Here is a 25416-nt window from a genome sequence, read left to right as displayed (position 1 = left end):
GTATTATAATATGTTTATATGTACACATATATAAAATTATTCTTTACACACTTCTACTTATCAGTTCTTTTTCTGACTTTTGATAGCAGGGATTTTTTTGATGAGGCAATTAGGGTTAAGTGACTTGCCCAGGGTCACACAGATAGTAAGTGTTAAATGTCTGTACCGAATTTGAACTCAGGTCCTCCTGACTCCAGGGTTGGTGCTCTATCCACTGCACTACCTAGCTGCTCCTAGATAGCATTTTTAAGTTTTGTATTTATAATAATCAAAATGACTTAGTCACTCAAAGTTATTCTTAAAACAATTTTAAAATTTTATTTTATGTATGATAACATCATTGATTTTCTTAAAACTGTCATCATTACTAAAGTAGTTTTAAAAAAAAAAAAAGATTGTGGCTGAGCTGTGTACAATGGGATGATTCCAAACAACAAAACTGAGGAGGAAAAGGTAAAAGAAGCAATTATATTATGAAAATGGGGCATGAAAGGAAGAACTAATACAGAGGAATCAGGTTTGGGTAGAGGGCTGGTAATGCTAGAACTTTACTCTCATCTGAGTTGAAGATGAAATAATGTGTACATCTGGAAGGGTGTAGAAGCCTTCTGAACATGTAGAGAAATAAGAAAACTGGGGGACAGGGTGGAGAGGGAATTTTAGAGAAGTGTGTTTATTGGGATTTGGGAGGTGAGAGGGTGGAGGGAGAAGATGACATAAAAAGATGTGGTAAAAAGAGGCTGAGAAAGAAAATAATGGGTAAAAATAAGATGGAGGGAAATTCACAAATAGTAAATATAGTAGAACTTTGAATATAAATGGGGGGCGCAGCTAGCTGGCACAGTGGATAGAACACTGGCCCTGGATTCAGGAGGACCTGAGTTCAAATCCAGCCTCTGACACTTGACACTTACTAGCTGTGTGACCCTGGGCAAAGTCACAACCCTCATTGCCCCGCCCCGCCCCCAAAAGAAAGAAAGAAAGAAAAAAAGAATGTGAATGGGATGTTTATAGCAGCTCCCTTTGTGGTGTCAAAGTACCTGTATATTTTGAGGGCTGGGAAGAGCAGGTGTCCGTGGGCCAGACCAGAAGTCCTCCTAAGTCCTCCTTTGTATTATGATGTTCTTTAGTTCTCGCCACACCTATGGATGAATCCATGAAGGTAGTCCAGTAAGGATGTGGGGAAGGCTCTTCCTTACTGAGCTGTGGATACTGTTTCTGCTCCCCTTTTTCTGCGTCACTTCATATAAGTCTTTCGAAGTTTCCCTGAAATCATCCCTTTCCATTTATACAATAACAATATTGTAAAGACAAACAACTTTGAGATCTTAAGAACTCTGATCGATGTAATGCCAAAGGACCAATGAGAACACAAGCTGCTCACCCACCTCCTGACAGCAGGGTGATAGGCTGAAGATGCAGAAGAAGCTGTACATTTTGGGGCATGGCCAGTATGGGGATTTGTCTTGCTTGACTGTGCTTCTTTGTTCCAAGGGGTTTATCTTTTTTTCCACTTCTCAATGTGATGGTGGTAGGAAGGAGAGAAAATAAATGCTTGATCATTGAAAATAAAGTAAGTTAACAAAACAGTGGTTCCTGCCTCCTTGAACGTGTTTGTCCTGACTTGCTGAACAGTGGAGCTGGAAGGACCTGGCTCAAGAGGAGCCTCCTCACTTGGAAAGGTGTTTGTCTTGTCCCCCAAACCCTTGGATAAGGAGGAAGGGTAACTAAGAACTCCAGGCTCAGGCCTCTACAGAGAGGGCTCTTTCTGTCTGAGTCACAAAGCCTTCAGGAGAAGTCAGCCTGGGGCACCTTGGGGTTGAATCCACTGTTTTGCCCCAAATGTTTTCTCCACCCCTTTTGGAACTCCCTCAACTTTCTCCATAAAGTCTAAGCCTCCCAGCAAACACCCATGAGCCCTCTCACTTTCTTCCCCGAAGAAGCTCTGAACACGCATTTCCAGGAGCCATAGCTTTCTCAGGGCCCTTTTCCTCCGAGTTTCCCCAGAACCAAGTCTCCAGGGAGGCAGAGGTGATATTTGGGACATTTTAGGCCTGTGTTATTGACTGAATGATTCTTTGCAGTACAATTTCAGAAGCTGTAAAGGAGCTCAGCCTGTGGCAGCTCAATGTAGGGCCGAGAGGCTAGGAGCTTTGTGAATCTCTTTGCAGTTGCCAAAGCTGGACGACCCAAGGGCCCTCTTCAGTGTGAGCTCTGGTCATTAGCAGGGGAGGAGGCAGTCAGAGAGCATGGGATGTGGGAGGGCCACTGCCTGCAGATGCATGGTACTGCCTACTGCCTCAGCAGCCCCAGAGGTGACACAGGGTGTATGTCTGTGTGTGTTACAGGCGGGGAGGGGGAAGAGTCTGTTCAAGTGTCATCAGAACTCCAGTGTTCAGAAAGCTCTACCAGGTAACCTCCACACTTGTTTAGCCTAAAGCATCTAGACCTGTAGGGTGCAGCTGTCACCTCAAAAGCAACTCCTTTCCTTGTGTAAATGGGTAGAAACCAGGCCTTGGAGCCAGAAAGACCTCATTCCAAATGTTCCTTCTGGTCCTTGGGACCTTCTAGAAAGGCCATCAGGACAGCCTATACCATAGTTTACTCAGAGGTAAAATGGGGTGATGATAGCAGTAGGCAACATCAGCTTACTATCATGGGGGTCAATGGAGAGAAGAGGAGAAAAGGTCTTTGCAATCCTTATCAGTTCTCTGTGTTGTCATTATTCTTGAGGGTTACTTAGGGCCAAAGACCATAGAGAGCAAACCTCAGTTAGGGCCAAAGAGACCTTAACCCTCTCCATTTATTTTGTATGTGTTCCAGTCTAGCACTGAGCGTCTGGGCCGAGCACCTTCTTGTCCTCCAAATAACTACTTGCTGATCTCCAAAGTTTATCAGCCTTGGGTGGGATGGGACAACTGGCTAAAGAAAAGGGCTGCTCCACTCTGCATTGGCTCTGCAGCCCCAGACGTCTAACAGTGACACTGGTTAAAAGTTGCCATGGGGCAGGTCAGCAGCCCATTCAGATCCATTAGTGAGACCAATGAGTAGAGGAAAGAGGATTTGGGGGTGAGAATGGGGCAGAGACCTGCCTTCAAGTTTCAGTTCTGTAGCCTTCAAGGTATGTGACCTTGGGAAAGTCACCTAACTGCTCTGAGCCTTACATCTAAAAATAGGTCTCATGTCACAGCCCTCACAAGATTGTACAAAGCTTAGATGAGAGCAGATCAATAGCTTTGCTTTGTCTTCTCATAAAAAAGATAGAAACATTACATCGGAGAATCAGGACGTGAGCACAGCCACCTTTCTCTGGGCGTTTTGAGGGGTTTTTTATAGGTTTGCCAAGGAGGAGGAATTCTTCATAAGGCATTTCTTTATGACATCCCCCTGGATCAATCTCAAGGATCATGACCTGCCTTTCTGAGGTCACCTGTGAAGCTGCCCTGTAAATCTTGTGGGTCAGTGCCCCACAGCAGATGACAACAGCTCCACTCTCTTCCTCTCGTCAGTCACACTCACTCCCTCATGGTACATTTAACCCTGTGACATGACTGACATTCTGGGATCATCTTCCTGAAGCCTCAGATGGATGGTTTTGTTTACTCAGAAGTTATTAATAACTTGCCATTCATCTGAACATCCTTCTCCACAGTATGATTGATCCTAGATGCCTCAGATGAAAATGAAAAATGGGACCTGCCCCCAGGTCTGAACAGAGAGTCTATGCCCCCTTCCAGATCTCCCCCAGCTGCCCTCCTTTTATGTAGACCAGGGGTGGCCAAAGCCACAATGACCCCATGTCCAGGGGCACACTAGCATTGAGTCAATGTAGCAGCCTGCTAGGAGTGGGGCAAGGTGGATCCCATCTCTAAAAAATACCCCTCGATAGCACACCCAACAAGGAGTTTCTAGTTTTCCTTTGGTGACCTCAGCTATCTGGAGACTCAGTAGCTCCTCAAGGAAGAACAGACAACTTTTTAGAGCTTCTATGGATAGGATTTGTTTTTCTCCTGATATTTAGCCTCAATTGTCTTTGATCCAGCCACTGCTGCTGGTTCTGCCTTTTGAGTCCAAGCAGACTCTTGGGTCCCCACTAATTCTTTTTTTCTTCAGGCTCCCTCCTCCTTCACTTCCCCTCCTTTCCTAATGCAGGGTCTCAAGACCTTTCACCATCCTGGTGTTCTTGAAGTGAACATGCCCTAACTTAGTGTCTTTTCCAAGATGGCTGAACCCAACTAGGGCCTGGATTTAGTATCTTATTAATGCTATTATAGCCACAGTTTTAAAGCAAAGAATAAATCTTATTAAGTGGTCACATATAGTCATATTTGGACTATTTGAAGTTATCATTATGTAAAATTTGGTCATTGGCTCCGGCTCAATGGGACTATGTGGGTAAATTCAAAAACTGCAACTGCTTCAAGAGGTCTCATTATTCACACTGATCAGGACCATGTTCCAGCTGTGGCCTGAGCAGGTCAGGCACAGCAAGACTCTTTCCTCCCCTCCAATGCACCTAATTTCACATTTGCTATCTTGGCTGCTTGGCTGCTTGCCACATCACACTAATGACTCATACTGAGCTTGGAATGCACCAACCCCCTGAGAGTTTCCCCAGACAACCTGCTGTCTAGCTCTATCCACCACCACCCCCAACACACCTCAGATTTGTGAAGTTGATTTCCAGAACTAAGTGTAAAACTTGACATTATCAGGGGTATGGCAGGGTGCTGGTAAATATTTAACAACTATTTCTCAAAAAATGTCTGTGGGATCCATCTGTACACTTAATCTACATTATTCTTATTTTCTGCATTACTTTTAAAGTCCAGAAAACTGACAGAACACTCACAGAAACCCTGTTTCCTAGCCTTTGCCCACACGGATCTCAGGAGCTCGTTCAAGCTGGCTCAGGCACATCCTTCCACTTTTCAGTTAAACATTATTTAATTGGGTTGTGTACTGGCTTGAATTAGAATGCTGCCTGTCCTCTGCCAAGAACTTTATGGGTCCTGACTTTGCAATTCCAGAGGGGAGCTGTCTCTCCCACCTTGATGACAACTATAATTTTGATAAGCACAAGGGACATTGCTGCCTCTATATAAGTCATTGAGACAAAGAGTAATGGAGTTTGACCTTTTACATTTCCTTTTCTTACCTGCCCTTTTGATGTCCCAGGGATGACCGTAGGTGACAACATTTAGAGGGCCCAAATGGAGGTGAGAGGTGGCACTTCATTCCTATAAGTGGGAAGTGATTCCCTTCCCCTCCCTCCTCTCTGTCCTGATGAGAAAGTTGTGTGACTGAAGATTCCAGAGAGCGGTCAATTGGAGAGAACACTACCGGATGCCCAGCTGACAGTTCTGGCTTATTCATCATCTTCAGAAAATGCTTGAGGCGACTTGCTTCTATACAGAATTTCACTGGTCTTCAATGGATACATACAAAGACAAGAAGGTCAGTGGCAGCCTCTAATTGAAGCAGCCAAGAGCCAGAGCCAGGTTTCCATCTCTAAGGAGGACCTGCCCATTGTCTGGATCTACCACAGTGAAATCACAGGCCACTTTACAATTCATCTCTTCACAGTATGTGTACATGGGCAGGGAAGTTCCTATAGTTCTCATATGTATTTGAAGTAGTGAGCCTCCTGGATGGGGCAATCTTGGAAGCCTGAAAATTCCTCATTTATCAAAAGAGAAGATTGGATTGGATGTCCTCTGTCATCACTTCCAATTTTAAGCCTCTGATCCTTTCTCCACTTGTCAATCTACTGGCTAATGGTTTTGAGGGAGACTTAGAAGCTATTTAACATAACCCCTTATTTTATTTATTTTTTTAAATTATCTATCTTTCTTATACAATAATCACTTCCTGATATTACATTCCCTGCAAAGAACCTTCCCCTTGTCACAAAGAAAATCAATAAAGCAAAAACAAATCAACCCAGAGACTATAACTATATATTTGTGCAACATATGCAATCACATTCTCCCTGCCCCACTCACAACTCAATATACATTTGAGGCAAAGATGTTTCATCATAAGGCACCTAGGTAGGGAGAGAGAGCCAGAGCCAAGATGGCTGAGAAGTGGGAAAGAGTACTGTCAAGTTCCCCAATACAACTACTCAACAAAGATCTAAAAAATGCCCCAGATGAAGTCCCAATTAGGAGAGCAAAGAAAAACATTACACTGACTCCTATTTTCATTCCAAGTCATCAAAGGGAAACAGAGACATCTGTGGATACTGGGGAGAGTCACCATGGTGAGGACTCTTAAACACGGGAACTAAAAAAGGACCAAGGGCATTGATCAGTATAAGAACTCCTCTGAGACCTCTATAGAAGTACTCAGATTTGGGACAGGATGTGGAAATAGGTACCAACTGCTGGTGATGTCATTTCTACCTCCTTCTAGATCACAGATCCACAGTGGACTGGGGAAGGGACCCACATAAAGGAATAGTGGTTCAGAGTGGAGTAGGAACAGTCCATAGCCCATATACTGAGTAAGGAACAAGTTCAAAAGCAAACAGTAGTTGTGTGGCTTTGACCCAAGCAGAGTAGGATCCCAGTTCCAGCATCCAGGCCAAGCAAAAGCCTGAAGTTGAATTACTAGGACAAGAACCTATGACCACAGGGGATCCTGTAGTTCTTTCTCTCTGAACCTACAAAGCTTTCCAGCTGACTTATGGTGAATGAGTCAAGCAGCGATCGATTGGAACTTCCAATCAGGGGCAAGTCCATAAGCGCATTGTGCAGAGTCAAATCCAAATGAGGATCTTTCAGAGCTTAAACTAAGAGGACAATACTCAGACTTTGACCTGAGTCAGACAACTTGGTGAGAACTGAAAATGTGTACATTCCCAGGTTGAGCTGTTCCTGAGATCCTGAAATAATATAACTCAGTACCCACAAGAAAACAGAAAGAGGCTTCAAGAGGATAAAAGATCAATCAAGCAATTCCCTCTACCCTCTGAAGCATGCAAAGTATAGTCCTAAAGTAGGCTGAAAGGATGAATAAGAAAAAAAAAAGAATCCTACCATGAAGAACTAATGGTGACAGGAATACTCAAGACACAAACCCAAGAAAAGAGAAATATCCCTAAACATCTATCAGCAAAGCATCAAAGAAAATCACATCTTAGTTACAAGTTAAACTAGAATGCCTACAAGAGCTAAAGCAAGATTTTTTTTAATCTAAAAATGATTTTTAAAACCATATGAAAGAAGAGAAGAAAATTATGGAAAGAGATGATAAAATGGAATAAAGCTTTGGTAAGATAACAACAACTTAGAGCAATAGGTAGAAAATCTTATCCAAGAAACCAACTGCCTGAATATTAGAATGAACCATGTATAAGTTAATGATTTCATGGGGAAAAACAAGGAATATTAAAATTAAGTAAAAATATAATAAAAATGAAAAGAAAATATAAGGTATCTTATAACAAAACAAGTGACATTGAAAACAGATGAAGAAGAAATAATTTAAGAATCACTGGGGTAGCTGAAAGTTATGGGCAAAAAATTAACATAACCTTCATATTTTGATAAATCCTAAAAAAAAAAAAGGCAGTTCAGACTTCTTAGGACTAGAGCACAAAATGAACATAAATTCCATCAATCACTTTCTTAAAGAAATCCCTAAAAGAAAACTCTCAAGAATGTTATATTCAAAATTTAGAAAGCCCAAGTCAAAGAAAACATCATTTGGACAACTAGGGAAAAAAAAAGAATCAAGGTACCAAGGAACCCCAGTCAGCATCACACACAATTTAGCATCTATTACTAGTATAAAGTAAAGAGCTTGGAATATAATATTCTAGAAGACAAGAGATATAGGCTAACAATCAAGAAGAACTTGCCTGCAAAAATAAGTATAATTAGGGTGGGAAATGGACCTTTCATTAAATACAGGACTTCCCAAAATTATTTTTTAATTATGTTTTATTTTTCCATGATTATATGTCAATATAATTTTTAACATTCATCATTTTTTAAAGTTTTGGGTTCCAGATCATATCCCTCTCTTCCTCCCATCTCCCATGTCTGACATAGTAAGCAATCTGATTTAGGTCATACCTGTGCAATCATGTAAAATATTTCCACATTTGATGTTTCATGCAATAAGACAAGAAAGACAAAAAAGAAGGAAGAAGTGAAGGAAAGAAGGAAGGAAGGAAGGAAGGAAGGAAGGAAGGAAGGAAGGAAGGAAGGAAGGAAGGAAGGAAGGAAGGAAGGAAGGAAGGAAGGAAGGAAGGAAGGAAGGAAGGAAGGAAGGAAAGAAGAAATAGGATGCTTCAGTCTGTATTCAGACAATATAAGTTCTTTTCCTGGAGGCAAACAGCATTTTTCATCACGAGGCCTTTGAAATTGTCTTGGATCGTTGTACTGCTGAGAAGAGCTAAATTATTCACAGTTCTTCATCATACAATATTGCTGTTACTGTGTACACTGTTCTGATTCTACTCACTTCACTTTGTATCAGTTCATGTAAGTTTTTCCAGGTTTTTTGGAAATCATCCTGTTTGTCATTTCTTTTTATCTTTTATATTTCTTTCATTTATGTATTTTTCATGTATCTATCAATATATCTATTTTTCAATCTTAATTATGTTTTTCTAGTTACATGTAAAGATGATTTCTAACATTCATTTTTATAAGATATTGAGCTCCAAATTTTGCTCTCTCCCTCCCTTCTCTCCCTCTTCCTCAAGATTGCAACCAATCTGATATAGGTTATAAATGTACAAACATGTTAAAGATATTTTCACATTAGTCATTTAATGAAAGAAGAATAAGAACAAAAGGGGAAAAAATGTCAAGAAAGAAAAAAAGTGAAAATAATATGTTTCAATATGCATTCAGATTCCACAGTTCTTTTTCTGGATGTGTTGAGCATTTTCCATGATGAGTCTTTAGGAATTATCTTGGATCATTGTATTGCTGAAAAGAGCTAATTCTATCACAGCAAATCATTGCACAATGTTGCTGTTACTGTGTACAACATTATCCTGGTTCTATGCAGTTCACTTTCTATCATTTCATGTAAGTTTTTCTAGGTTTTTTTTTTCCTGAAATAACCCTGCTTGTTATTTCTTATAGGACATTAATATTCCATTATAACCATATAGCACAACTAGCTCAGTCATTCTCCAATTGGTGGACATCCCCTTGATTTCCAATTCTTAACCACCACAAAAAGAGCTGCTATGAATATTTTTTATAAAAATAGTTTTTTTTCCCTTTTAAAATTTCTTTGAGATACAGATCTGATAGTGGTTTTGCTGGATCAAAGGGTATGCCCTTTTGGCATATAACCAAATTGCTTAACAGAATGGTTGAATCAGTTCACAACTCCACCAACAGTTCATTAGCATCCCAGTTTTCCACATCCCCTCAAACATTTATCATTTTTCTTTTTTGTCATATTAGTCAATCTTAAAGGTGTGAGGTGGGACCTCAGAGTTGTTTTAATTTTGCATTTCTCTAATAGATAATTATTTAGAACATTTTATATGACTATAGATAATTTTGATTTCTTTGTCTGAAAATTGTTCATATTCTTTGGCCATTTATCAATTGGGAAGGACTTATATACTTATAAATTTAACTCTGTTCTCTATATATTTGAAAAATGAGTCCTTTACAAGAGATACATGCTGTAAAAAAATTTCCCCTAGTTTTCTGCTTTCCTTTTATTCTTGGTTGAATTTTCTTTGTGCAAGATCATTTTAATTTTATAATCAAAATTACATTTTGTAATACCCTCTATATCTTGTTTGGTGCTAAATTCTTCCATTATCCCTAAATTTGATAGGTAAACAATATTGACTGCAATATTGAGTAATAGTGGTGATAATGAGCATCCTTGCCTCAGCCCTGGTTTTACCGGGAAGAGTTATAGCTTATCCCCATTACAGATAATGCCTGCTGATAGTTTTAGATAAATATCACTTTTAATTTTAAAGTAAGCTCCATTTGTTCCTATGCTCAAGTGTTTTTAATAGAAAAAGGTGTTGTATTTTGTCAAAAGCTTTTTCTGCGTCTATTGAAATAATCATATGATTTCTACTGGTTTTCTTATGGATATGGTGAATTAGGTTGATGGTTTTCCTAAGATTAAAGCAGCCCTTAATTTCTGATAAAAATCCCAGTTGGTCCTAAGTGTGTGATCCTTGCCATATCTCTCTTTAATCTCCTTGCTAGTATTTTATTTAAAATTTTTACATTAATATCCATTAGGGAAATTGGCCTACAGTTTTTCTCTGTTTTCACTCTTTCTGATTTAGGTATCAGCATCATATTTTTGTCATAAAAGGAATTTGGTAGGACTCCTTATATATCAGAATTAAATATTCTGAAAATGTTTGTTAGAATTAATTTGTGAATCCATCTGGTTCTGGGGATTTTTTCTTAGGAAGTTCATGCATGGCTTATTCAATTTCTTTTTTTTTTTTTTTTGAGATTAGGTTAACTAACTTGAATTATTTAAGATTGAGTTATTTCCTCTTCTGTTAATCTAAATAATTTATAATTTTGTATATACTCATCCATTTCATTTAGCTAGTCAGATTTATTGGCATGTATCTAAACAAATAGATCCTAATAACTTTTAACTTGCTCTTCATTGGTGGAGAATTCACCATTTTTGGTTTTAATACTGGCAATTTGGTTTTCTTCCTTTTCAAAAAAATCAAATTAACCAATGGTTATCTATTTTATTTTTTCATAAAACAAACTTGTAATTTTATAAATTACTTCAATTGTTTTCTTACTTTCAATTTTATTGATATTTTCCTTTGATTTGCAGAATTTCCAATTTGATGTTTAATTGGGGATTTTTAATTTATTCTTTTTCCAGATTTTTTTTAATTATGTGCCCAATTCTTTGATCTTCTCTTTCTTTATTTTATTGATGTAAGTGTTTAAAGTTAAAAGTTTCTCCCTAAGTACTGCTTTGGCTTAATTCCATCAATTTATTGTTATCATTCTATTTAATGAAATAATTTATTGTTTCTATGATTTGGTTCTTAACCCACTTATCCTTTAGGATTTAATTATTAGTTTCCAATAAATTTTTAATCTATCATTCTACTGCCCTTTACTGAATGTATTTTGTTGCATTTTGATGTTAAAAGGATGCATTTAAAATTTCTACTCTTTTCCATTTAGTTGTGATGTCTTTATCACCCAGTACACTGTCAATTTTTGTGTAGTACTGTTGAGAAAAAGGTATATTCCTTTCTATTCCTATTCAATTTTCTTTAAAAATCTATCATATCCAATGTTTCTAGAATTCTATTCACCTCCTTAACATCTTTCTTGTTTATTTTTTGTTAGATTTATCTACTTCTGAGGTCCCTCACTGGTATAGTTTTATAGTCTATTTTCTGAAACTCATTTAACTTATCCTTAAAAATTTAGATGCTAGGACTATTCCTGTATTGCTTTTGTTGAATTGCCTGGGTTCTTAGCAGGGAAGGGGAGTTTGGAACATAAAGTTTTTTAAAAAACGATGTCAAAATTTGTATCTTACATGTAATTTGAAAAATAAAATTCTACATATAAAAAAATTTAGATGTTATACTATTTGGTGCATATACATTTAGTATTAATATTACTTCATTGTCTATGGTGCTTTTTGGCAAGATATGGTCCCCTTCCTTATCTCTTTTAATTAGATCTATTTTTGCTTTTTCTTTGTCTAAAATCATGATTGCTACCCCTGCTTTTTTTTTTTTTTTAACTTCAGCGGAAGCATAATAGATTTTGCTCAAGCACCTTGCCTTTCCTCTTTCTCTGTGCTTCAAATGTGTCTCTTGTAAACAGCATATTGTAAAACACTGATTTTTAATCCTTCTTGCTAACCACTTCCATTTTATATGTAAGTTCATCCCATTCACATTTAAAGTTGTGAAAATTTTAAATTGTGTATTTTCCTTCATCCTATTTTCCCTTTTTTATCATTCTCTCTTACCTTTCATCAAATTCCAGATCATATGTTTTATTTCTTATCACCATCTGCCCTCCTTTTATATCAGTTCTCCACTCTCTCTTATCCTTGCCCCTTTTTACTTCCCTATAGGGTAAGATTGATTTCTATATCCAACTGACTGTGTACGTTATTCCCTCTTTGAGCCAATTCTGATGAGAGCATGGTTCAAACATTGCCCATCCCCCCATCTTCTGCTTCACTATAATAGCTCTTCCATGCCTCTTTTATGTGAGACAATTTACCCCATTCTATCTCCCCCTTCCCTTTTCTCCCAGTGTAATCTTCTTGTTCACCCCTTAATTTTGTTTTTATTGGATATAATCTGATCGTAATCATCCCACACACTCATCCTTTGTCTATGTATACTCTTTCTAATGCCTTATAGCGACAAAGTTCTTAAGAGTTACAAATATCACCTTGCTATGTATAAATACAAACATTTCAACCTTATTGACTCTTCTACATTTTCTCCTTTTTTTTTCTTTTTATGTTTCTCTTGAGTCTTGTATTTGAAAATCATTTTTATTCAGTTCTGGTCTTTTAATTAAGATTGTTTGAAAGTCTTCTATTTTATTAATATCAATTTCTACCCCTCAAGGATTTTACTCATTTTGGCTGGGTAGGTGATTTTTGGTTGCAGTCCTAACTCTTTTGCTTTCCAGAATATCATATTTCAAGCCCTCCGGTTCTTTAATGTAAAAGCTGCTAGATCCCAGGTAATCCTGGCTACATGATATTTGAATTGTTTCTTTCTGGCAGCTTTCACTATTTTTTCCTTGATTTGAGAGCTCAGGAATGTGGCTGGGAGTCTTCATTTTGGAATCTCTTTCAGGTTTGTGGACTGAAGTTTGTGGACTGAAGCATGCTATTTTTCACTTTCTTAAATGTTTTTTATCATTTATTTAGGTTTTCTTATACAAAATGACTGATATGGTAATGCTTTACATAATTGCATATGTATAACCTATATCTGATTGCTAACTACCTCAGGGAGAGGGGAGGGGAGGGAAGGAAAGAGAGATAAAATTTGGAACTCAAAACTTTAAATAAAAATGTTTATTATTATTTTTAAGAAATATGATGTTCAGGCTCTTTTTCTGATCATGGATTTCTGGTAGTGCAATAATTCTTAAAGAATTTCTCCTCAATCTATTTTCCAGGTCAGTTGTTTTTCCAATGACAAATTTCACATTTTCTTCTTTTTTTTACTCTTGGTGTCTCAGGGAGTAATTAGCTTCCACTTGCCCAATTCTAATTTTTAAGGAATTACTTTCTTCATTTAGCTTTTGTACCTTTTTGTCCTACTTGGCTAATTCTATTTTTAAGGAGTAACGTTCTTCAGTGAATTTTTTATATCTTTTTTCCCATTTTGGGGGTTTCTTTTATGAAGCTATTGACTCCTTTTTCATGATTCTTTCGCATTATTCTAATTTCTTTTCCCAATTTTTCTTCTACTTTTCTAGTTTGCATTTAAGATCTTGCAGGAGTTCTTTTTAGACCTGAGATAAATTTAATTTTTTTTTGAGGCTTTTACATGTAGCCATTATGACATTGTTTTCCTCTTCTAAGTTTGCACCTTGATCCTTCCTGTCACCATATTAACTTTTTGTAGTCAAGTTTGCCTTTTTGCTACCTTTTTGCTCATGTTTTTTTGCCTATTTTGTGACTTTGTACTTTTATGTAACAGTTAGGCTCTGCTCCTACACTGTCCCAAGCTTCTGTTGCTGGGCCTCAGGGCCTACCTGCCAGCTCGCACTGTTGGGGGGTGGTCTCTGTGCTTGTTTGTATTGGGATCAGGGGTCTTCCTGTTGGCCTGTCCTGAGAGCAGGGTCTTTATGCTGGTTTGTTCCAGGGGTGGGCCTTGCTACTGATCATCAATGAGGACAGGGCCTTGCTGGTTGATTGGCCTTGGGCTCAGACCCTCGCTGCAGGCCCCCTTCAGTATGACCTGTTGCTGCTGCTCTTGAACTTTGCTCCCCTCCTACCCCACTGAGAGACCACGCAGGTTCTGAGGTGGTTTTCAATATTATTTAGAGGGGAATTGGGAAGGGTCCAGGGAGTTCCTGCTTTACTCCATTACCTTGGCACCAGAAGTCTCCCAAACTTTCTTGGTGAAAAGACCAGAGCTGAACAGAAACTTTGAAATACAAACATAGGAATAAAAAGAAACTTAAGGTAAATATGAATAAATAATCATGAGGGGCAAAATAGGGATAAGTCATTTACATTTTAATATAGGGAGATGATATATGTAGGCTCTCAGAAAGCTTCCATCATCAAGCATGATACAGGGAATCTAATTGGGGCCCCTGCAATGGTTCTGTTATGTTTTTGTCATCTTAGAAGAAAAATTGGATAAGAGAAAGTGGAATACATTAGGCATGGTGAAAATTATCTCCCATAATTGGGATGTACAAGTAGAAATCTGTACAAAGAGGAAGGGGAAGGGAAGAACAGGTCCCATTTGAACTTCACACTCATCTGAATGGGTGAAAGGAAAGAAGAATACACATTAACACAAATGCAAACAGCTGGGCACAGAAATATGTTTCATTAATAGAAAAATGGGAAAGGGGAGAATGGAAAGGAGGAAATTAGAAAGATAATGGATTAAGGGAGGGATTAATATGAGCAATAAAAATGAAAAAAGTTTTAATTCACAACTAATTAAGAGCAAATTTTTCAGAAATTATTAGAAATTATTCTACCAAATTATTTAACAATGAAACTGATTATCTAAAATTCATGAATATTTACAAAAATATAAAATGCCCAGATTAACAGAACAAGAAACAAATAAAATAGCCCAATCTTAGAAAAAGAAATTGAATAAATCATAAAGGAACTCCCAAGGAAGTATCCTTCCATTATCCTCTATTTTTAAGTTATGTGGCCTTTTAATATTATGATTGCTTATCTACTTGGATTTTATTGAAGTATATTGTAAACGATAAAGCCTAAACCTATTTTCTGCCAAATTACCTTCCAGTTTTCATAGGAATTCCTGTTGAATAAGGAAAATTACCCTTAATAGTTTATTTACTATTGTGTTAGTTTACTTAATATCAGTATATTTGGTTACTTCTGTGTCTGCTTCATCTAGTTTTTTCTAGTAATCTGCTTTTCAGTATTTTAGCTACTAAAAATAAATTAAATGATTACTGCTTAGTAACATATTTTGAGGTCTGGTGCTCTATTAACCCCACCCCTTCATTCTTATATTTTTTAAGATATTTCCTTTGAGATTCTAGACCTTTTAAAGTTTCTTCAAATGAATTTTCTTGTAATTTTATCTATTTCTATAAAGTAAACCTTTGATGGCTTGATTGGTATAGCACAAAAATCTATAAATTAATTTAGTGAGTATTATCATTTAACCTTATATTGGTGAAACCAAAACATGAAAAACAATCCTCTCTCCAATTTTTGTCCTCTTTTATTTCTGTATATATTTCTTGGTGCTTTTATTTCCCTAAATCCTAAGTCTTGTTAGGTACTAACTCTTCAATTTTATATGTGAAGAAACTGAAGTTTGTGGAGGTAAACTGACTCTAGTTTTGACAGTTTGTTTTTGGCATATCTGGGACTAAAATTAAGATGCCCAGTCTCCACCTCTAGGGCTCTTTCCAGGACATAATCCTGATTGCTATGAAGTTTAAATACAAAGTTGTAATTTCTATTTCCCTCAGGAGGAAGGATAGCAGAGGTGACCAAGGAATCCCTAATCTCTTTGACTAGGGTGACTACCAATGAGTTGTGCTTACTTGCTTTGATTTCATGGAGATTGCCATGTGCTCTGGCTTCACACTGAAAGACTTGTGCTTTGGGATAATGAAGCAATTTGGTATTATCTCCTCTTACTTAGGGCCAGCTGTGCCAAAGCTGATTTGCAAAAGGCAGGAAGAACTTCCCATCCACTAGGCTTGGAAGCTTAGAAGAAAAAGTGTGCTCACTTGTGCTCTCTCTCTGTCTCTCTCTGTCTCTCTGTCTCCATCTCTCTCTCTGTCTCTCTCTTTGATGTCACTTGGGACTTTCAGCCTAATACATTTCTCCCCCTACTGATATGCATGTACCCTGACAACATAGAGACTATTTTTTTATAAACTGTGACTATTTTTAGGTATGGGGAAAGCAGTGACAAGCCTACAGATATCTCTGCCATTGCCAATTAATTCACAATGCCTCGGGGACGTGTGAACCTTCTGAACACACCTGCTGTTGGTCTGGCAAACTGAGTCACCAAGAAGAGTTAGTGGATCCATTCAATCCCTTCCTCCAAATCAAATAATCTCCTGGTGGTAGAAAAACCATGAGAAACCAACAAAGTGAACTGACACATCCCAGACAAGCCAACTCTAGACTCAGTGGGGCTCCACTTCCTTCCAGTCTGTGCTAGAGATAACCCAGGGCTCGGAACTTTTGTACCAAAAGCTTTCATCCTATTGAGCTCTTGAGGGCTCCTGGGATCTCAAAATTTTCTCATTCCCCCAAACAAACAAACAAAATAATTCTTAGGATGTTTGAGACAATGGAAGTACTTGCAAGTGCCTCCCCAAATAATGCTGACTTCTAACTTTTCATCCTTCTCTCCATCATTAAAATTCAGAAATGCTCAGTTCAACCTGCTTTGCTTATGAACGTTCTCTCTCACATGCCTTAGGTGTTTCTGCTTCTGCCTGTCCCCATTCCCACTGACCTTCAAAGCCCAAGGCTGTTCTTGCCTTCTCAGGGAAGCCATCTCTGATAGCCTCACACACTGCCCACTCATGTCCAGAAGGGTAGATCACCATCCAAGACATTCCCACATCCTTGGATGTATCTGCCCTTTACAAACTCCCCATCCCTTGGGTATCTTTAAGGGTTCAGCTGGATTGCCAGGTTCTCCATGAAGCCCTCTTAGCTCTTACTCACCCACTCCTCAGCTTTATTGGGTAGAAATGGTTGGATGCTGTACTGAATGGCCAGCACAGCCACTTTGGCCAACATTGCTCTTTAGGAGACCCTTGTGAACAAGGCATCTTCACTTCACAGAGTAGCAACTCTTCTCTGAAGAAGCACAGCTCTTGAAAAGAGGTGATGGAGAGAGAAGTGGAGAAATGCAAGACTCAGAGGGAAATCCCAGTCCCGAAAGCCAAAAAACAATCAAGAGAGAAAAGTTGCCACCAACAACAGTCAGACCCTTTTGCATATTCTCTTAGAAAAATAAAATAAAATAAAATAAAAACAGAGCTGAGTCAACATGGCCTGGTTTTACAGATGCTAATTAAACAATTACTGTGAGAAGCTGAGACAGAAAGGCAAAACATTAAGGGGGTCCCCTGAACTTGTCTTTTTGGGTTGTCATATTTGTCAGAAAAATTTCAGGAGGCCCTCAATGTGTTAAGGATGATGCTCCCCCTGAGTTAATGTAATTTGTTGTTGCAACCCAAGCTGGACTCCATGTGTCCCTGGGAGGCAAGACAGGCACCATCTGTCCGTGTGAGGCTGGGATACTGCTTGTTCAGCCTGGGGCTTCTGGAGAGAAGGGGACCCTCCTGTCTTCATAGTTTAGCAGTTCACGAGGGAAAAGAATGTGGTTTTGCCATCACCCGGATCTTCTCCTTGGGGAGTGGTTTTGGTGTCCTATGCCTTTGATGTTTCCCCTTTCATGTTACTCCCCTTCCTGGTATCCACTCCTCCCTTTGTCCTGCTCCTATCAAAGTGTAAACTTCTGCAAAATCTTCTAGTCCAGGAGAGCCAGGTGGCACAGTGGATAGAGCACCAGCCCTGGAGTCAGGAGTACCTGAGTTCAAATCTGGCCTCAGACACTTAACGCTTACTAGCTCTGTGACCCTGGGCAAGTCACTTAACCCCAATTGCCTCATCAAAAAAAAAAAAAAAGCACTTCTAGTCCATTGGATTCCCATGCATGCTCATTTCTCTTGTTAATAAACCTGGTTTTCACATAAGTCTCATGATGTTGTGATTGCCTATTGCCAAGAGTAGAACAGGGGGCTAGAATGGTTTGGGTCTCTCCTCTCCCTCTGTTTCTGTCTTTCCCTTCTGTCTCTGTCTCTTCCTCTATCTCTCTCTCTTTTCCCCTTTCTCACCTCCCTCTCAATCTGTCTCTCCCCTCTCTCTCACTTCTTCCCCCTTTTTACAGAGATGACTTTGGATGGCCGTATCCTGAGGCACTCATGAGACACTAGTAATTACTCTCATCTGGGAACTGTGCTGAAAAAATAATGTGCCTCCTCTAATATTATTCTAGCCTGTGAGGAAGTCATAGTAGTGAGATTTGGCTGAACAGATACTAACATTCCCTTAACTTGTCTCAACTCTTCTGAGCTTGTACTCCTGTGTTCACATGCATGTGGACACTAGTGCCCCTGAAGCAACTCCAAACCCATTGGCCATTCTCTGCCATATTTTTTAATCATAAAAGTATTTTATTATTTTCCAGTTGCATGTAAAGATAGTTTTCAAAATTTGTTTAAATAAGATTTTTAGTTCCAAATTTTTCTCCCTCCCTCCCTTCCTTCCCTCCCCAAGACAAAAAGTAATCTGATATATGTACAATCACATTAAATATATTTTCTCATTAGTCATGTTGTAAAAGAAGAATCAGAACACAAGGGGAAAACCTCAAAAAAGGGGAAAAAATTAAAAAGTAGAAATAGTATAGTTCAATCTGCATTCCTAATCCACAGTTCTTTTTTTCTGGATGTGGAAAGCTCTGCCATATTTAGTAATACAAACATGCTTCAGTTGAGTCAGTCAGTAAACTGTTATTAAGCACCTACTACTATGTGCTAGGCACTGCACAAGTACTATGGATAAGAAGAAAAGCAAAATACAGTCGATGCTCTCAAGCCACTCACATTCTATTAGAAAAGACATCATACAAAAAATATGTACACATAAGCTATGGAGAGGGTATACTGGAGAAAGAGGAGCAAGGAAACATAGAGGGAATAGCTGGGCTGTACTCAATGCAGTTCCAGAACAAACATCTACATATGTTGGAGAAAAGGGAGTAACTCAACCAATGGCATCTTTAACCTTAGATGGTAGCCCTGACCCAACAGGAAGGCAGGGACTTTCCCAGTTCCTGGCTAAGTAAACCTCCTTCACATAGAATCATGGTGTGATGACAATGTTACCTGACCTGGACAGTACAATATGATCAGGCATCACAGTTGAGCCTCAGGTAGTTATTCGGAGACCCATTTTTTAGGCAGGCTTGAAGGACCCATGTACAATGGCTTCTTAAAAACACTGAATATTGGAGGCTTCACTGTACAACTTGTTCAAGTGCAGATTCAAGGAAGATCTGAGGGTCATCGGACACATTGTAAACCCTATGCCCACCTCACTGGAACTTTTCATATGATAAAATCAGGAAGAAAAATACTTGTGGAATTGAATTACATTTTTCTATTCATCAAAAAGCAGTAAGCACCTCCTATACACTAAGTACTGGTCATGCAAAGACAAGGCTGAAGGATCTTGGCTTCAAGGAGAGGCTGGGAGATGCAGCAGGGTCACACCTAAGAAATAAATTCCAAGGGACAGCTAGGTGGCACAGTGGATAGAGCACTGGCCCTGGAGTCAAGAGTACCTGAGTTCAAATCCGGCCTCAGGCACTTAACATTTACTAGCTGTGTGACCCTGGGCCACTTAACCCCAATTGCCTCACTAAAAAAAAGAAAGAAAGAAAGAAAAAGAAATAAAATCCAAACAGATGTGGGATGACTAGAAGTTGATGGAATTTGGGAAGACCTTCTGGAGAAGGTGCTATTTATTTGAGCTGAGTCTTGGAAACATGTGAGATTTCAACATGTACTATGAGAACTAAACTTGTTGAAAGGAAAACACTGTAAATGATTTAAAAATAAGGTATCATGGCCCTAGTACAGCTCAAGAGAATGTGAAAACAATTGTTTTGAATCTCTCCTACCCCCACTAGACTAGTGCATGAACTTTCCCTCCTGAAATCCATAATTCCATTATCTCAGTAAATCCTATATACTAAACTTGGATCATTATGCCCACTGACTAAACTTCATCTCATCCATCCATAGATGCTCTTTGGGCATGGAGAGAGGACCTGACATGGGTCAGAAGTTAATTGATGAGTTCTCAGAAGGTATAGGTCCTCATCCCAATTATTACACTTGATGACAGACTAGCCATGTATGCATAGGGACTGAAGGCTGCTTGGCCCCATCCCTTTACTGCCCCTTTGTTGCTATGGTGGTCTTATGGAACTAGCTGTGGTCATACTCTTCTGTTTCTTCTTAGCTATGAGGTCCTGTTTCCTGGGAGGGACCCCTGTGCCCTATGTCTGAAGTAGGCAACTGAGTAGAGGCAGCTGGAGCAGAGAATCAGCATCAGTGTGTATTTACAGTACTAAAAAGCAGGTATTTCACTGCTGGAGTTGTGAACTGATCCAACCATTTTGGAGAACAATTTGGAACTATGCACAAAGGGCTAGAAAACTGTGCATATTCTTTGATCTAGCAATACCACTACAAATTCCATATCCCAAAGAATATTTTTTTATAAAAAGGGGAAAGGACCTATTTCTTTTTTAATACCAAACACTTTTATTTATAGTTTTGAGTTCCAAATGTTATCCATCCTTCCCTCCCTCACCTCCTCCCTTCCTAAGGTAGTAAGCAATTATATGTTATTTATACATGTGCAATTATGTAAAACATTACCATAGGAGTCATTTTGTACAAGAAAACTTAAATAAAAGAAAATGAAAGAACCTGAAAATAGCATGCTTCAGTCTGTGTTCAATCAATGTCAGTTCTTTCTTTGGAGGTAGATAGTATGTTTAATCATTAGTCCTTTGGGGTAGTCTTGGATCATTGTATTGCAGAGAATATTTAAGTCATTCAAAGTTCTTCATCAAATTATATTGCTATCTCTGTGCACAACATTCTCTTGGTCCTGCTCATTTCACTATACATCAGTTCATACAAGCTTTTCCAGACCTTTCTGAAATTACCCTCCTTGTCATTTCTTATAGCACAATAATATTCTATCATCATATTCCACAGCTTGTTTAGCCATTCCCCAGTTGATGGGGATTTCCTTTGATTTCCAATTCTTAGCCACCACAAAAAAAAAAATGCTGCTATAAATATTTTTGTATGAATAGGTCTTTTTTTCTTGGGGGGAATGGAAAAGGACCTGTTTCTTAAAAAATATTTATAGCAGATATTTTTATGGTGGCTAAGAATTAGAGATCAAAAGGATACCCATCAATTGGGGAATGGCTAAACAAGCTGTGGTATTTTATTATAATGGAATATTGTTTTGCTATAAGAAATGACAAATGCACATAGAGTAATGGTAAGGGACTGGAATAGAATTTATTATGCTTCAACTGAAGCAAAGAAAACAGGGGGAGCAATCATGATTTCAGATAAAATAAAAACAGAAATAGATCTAATTAAAGAGATAAAGAAGGAAATTATATCTTGCAGAAAAGTACCATAGATGGTGAAGTCATATCAATACTTAACATATATGAAACAAATGGTATAGCATCTACATTTTTGAAAAAGCTGCATGGATTACAGAAGGAAATAGAATATAAAACTATATTAGTGGAAGACCTTAATATTCCCATCTCATAACTGGATAAATCTAACCAAAAATATGTAAGAAAGAAATTAAGGAAGTGAATAAAAACCTGGAAATTTAGACAGGATAGATCTCTGGAGAAAATTGAATGGAATAGAAATAAATACACCTTTTTCTCAATGGTTCATGGTACCTACACAAAAATTGATCACATATTAGGACATAAAAACCTCACCACCAAATGCAGAAAAGTAGAAATAATAAACACATCATTTTTAGATCATAATGTAATAAAAATTACATTCAATAACGGATAATGGAAAGATAGAATAAAAACTAATTGGAAATTAAATGATCTTATCCTAAAAACAACTGGGTCAAAGAACAAATCACAGAAACAACCAATAATTTCACTAAAGCAAATGACAACAATGAGATAACATCAAAACTTATGGGATGCTGCAAAAGCAGTACTTAGGACAAAATTTATATCTCCAATTGCTTATATAAATGAAATATAAAAAGATTAATGAATTGGGCATGCATCTAAAAAACTACAAAATGAGTAATTTAAAGTCCCCAATTAAACTCAAAATTGGAAATCCTGCAAATCAAAGGTAAGATTAATAAAATTGAAAGTAAGAAAACTATTGAACTTATATATAAAACTAGAAGCTGGTTTTATGAAAAAAAAACAGTATGGTAGATAAACCATTGGTTAAATTGATCAAAGAGGAAAGAAAAAACAAAACCACTGGTATCAAAAATGAAAGAATAACTCACCAAAGAAAAGGATATTAAGACAATTGTTAGGAGATACTTTGCCCAATTATATGACAATAAATTTGACAATCTAAATGAAATGGATGAATATCTACAAAAATATAAGTTAACTAGATTTATAGAAGAAGAAATAAAATACTTAACTCAATCTTAGAAAAAGAAATTGAATGATCCATTGATAAACTTCCTAAGGAAAAATCCCCAGGACCAGATGGCATCACAAGTGAATTCTACAAACATTTAAATAACAATCCCAACACTACCTAAACTCTTTGGGAAAATAGATGGAGTCTTACCAAATTGCCTTTTTTTTTTTGACAAAAATATGGTGCTGATACCCAAAACAGAGAAAGAAAATTTTAAGCCAAATTCCCTAATGAATATTGATGCAAAAATTTAAATTCATTCATGCATTCATTCATTTGTTCATTTATTTGTTTGCTTGTTTATCTGTAAATTTATCCATTCATTCATTCATTCATTCATTTATTCATTTGTTTGTTTATTTAAAGTTTTGAGTTCCAAATTCTATCCCTCTCTCATTCCCTCCCTTGCTACTCTCCCCCCTCCCTGAGGTGATAAGGAATCAGATATAGGTTATACATGTGCAATTATGTAAAACATTCCATTAGTCATTTTATATAAAAAGACTCAAGTAAAAGAAAGACATAAACTAACATGCTTCAGTCTGTATTCACTCAATATCAGTTCTTTCTCTGGAGGTGGATAGTATGCATTATCATTAGTCCTTTGGGATTGTTTTGGATCATTGTATTGATGAAAGTAGTTAAGTCATTCACAATTGCTCATAACACAATAATGCTGTCACTGTGCACAATGTTCTCCTGGTTCTGCTCACTTCACATCAGTTCATACAAGTCATTCCAGGTTTTTCTGAAATCGTCATGCTTGTTATTTCTTATAGCACAATAATATTCCATTACAATCATATTCCACAGCTTGTTTAGTCATTCCCCATTTGATGGGCATTCCTTCTATTTCCAATTCTTACCCACCACAAAGGGTTGCTATAAATATTTTTTGTACATTTTTCATTTTCTCTTTTTCCCAGTAACTATTGTTTATTTCCTTTCATCCTATTCCCTTCCCTATGATATTTGCTCTGTTATCTACGTTCTTTCATCTTATCCCTCCTCAAAGGGGATTTGCTTCTGACTGCCCCCTACCCCAATCTGCCTTCCCTTCTTTCACCCCTTCCTCCTTATCCCCTTCCCCTCCTACTTTCCTGCAGAGTTAGATAGATAACTTGACCCAATTGAGTGTTTCTTTTATTCCCTCTTTGAGCTAACTCTGATGAGATTAAAGTCTTTGAGCCAATTCTGATGAGTATAAGGGTCATTCACGGCCCTGCTCCTCCCCCATCTCTCCCCCCATGCAATAAGCCCTTTCCTGTTTCTTTCATGTGGGATTTCACCCCACTCTACCTCTCCCATTCCCCCTCACTCACTTACCCTTCAATTTTACCCTGAAGATGTCACCATGGGACAGCTAAGTGACACAGTGGACAAAGCACCCACCCTGGACCCAGGAGGACACAAGCCCAAATCCAACCTCAGATACAAGACCCTCACCCACTGCTTGACCCCAGGCATGTCATCCAACTCTGACCACCCCACAAAAAAAGATAAAAAATAAATGCTTTAGAAATATCATCCCTTCATATTCAGTTCACACTCATGACCTCTGTCTATGTATATTTCATTCAGCTGCCCTAATACTGAGAAATTCCTTATGAGTTAGATGTATCATCTTCCCATGTAGGAATGTAAACAGTTTAACCTTTTAATATCCATTTTAATTTTTTTCCTGTTTACTTTTTTTTTGGTGAGGCAATTGGGGTTTAGTGACTTGCCCAGGGTCACACAGCTAGTAAGTGTTAAGTGTCTGAGGCCAGATTTGAACTCAGGTCCTCCTGAATCCAGGGCTGGTGCTCTATCCAATGTGCCACCTAGCTGCCCCTCCTGTTTACCTTTTTATGATTCTCTAGGGTCTTGTATTTGAAAGACAACTTTTCCATTTAGTTCAGGTCTTTTCATCATGAAGACCTGAAAGCTCTCTTTTTCATTGAAATCCCATTTTTCCCCTAAAAGATTATACTCAGTTTTGCTGGATTGGTGATTCTTGGTTGTAATTCCAATTTCTTTGCCCTCTGGAATATCATATTCCATGCCCTCCAATCGTTTAATGTAGAAGCTGCTAGATCTTGTGCTATCCTGACTGGGGCTCCACAGTACTTGAATTGTTTCTTTCTGGCTGCTTGCAATATTTTATCCTTGACCTGGGAGACCTAGAATTTGGCTATAATATTCCTGGGAGTTTTCATTTTGGGATGTTTTTCAGGAGGTGACCTGTGAATTCGTTCAATTTCTATTTTACCTTCTGATTCTAGAATATCAGGTCAATTTTCCCCCACAATTTACTGTAAGATGATGTCTAAACTCTTTTCTTGATCATGGTTTTCAGGTTGTCCAAAATATTCAAATTATCTCTCCTAGATCTATTTTCCATGTCAGCAGTTTTTCCAAAGAAATATTTCATATGACCCTCTATTTTTTATTATTAATTTGTATTTGCTTCATTGTGTCTTGATTTCTCATAAAGTCATTTGCTTCTATTTGTTCAATTCTAATTTTTAAGCAATGATTTCCTTCAGAGAGCTTTTGTACCTCATTTTCCATTTGGCCAATTTGGCTTTTCAAGCTGTTGACTTTTTTCATGACTCTCCTTCATCATTCTCATTTTCTTTCCATTTTTTCCTCTACCTCTATTACTTTCCCCTCTATCTTTATTACTTTATCTTCAAAGTACTTTTTGAGTGCTTCTATGGCCTGAGAAAAATTCTATATTATTTTGGAAGCTTTGGATGTAGGAACCCTGATGTTGCTATCATCTTCTGAGGGTGCACCTCAATCTTCCTTGTCACTAAAGAAACTTTCTATGGTCTGCATCTTTCTCTGTCTGCTCATCTTGCCCCTATTTTACTTGACTTTTAACCCCTTCTTAAAGTGGGGCACTGCTTCCAGGATGTACTGT

The sequence above is a fragment of the Dromiciops gliroides genome, chromosome 1, assembly GCF_019393635.1.
Source record: "Dromiciops gliroides isolate mDroGli1 chromosome 1, mDroGli1.pri, whole genome shotgun sequence".
NCBI lineage: Eukaryota > Metazoa > Chordata > Mammalia > Microbiotheria > Microbiotheriidae > Dromiciops > Dromiciops gliroides.
The sequence above is the reverse complement of the archived record's forward strand: the minus strand, read 5'-3'. Positions refer to the sequence as shown.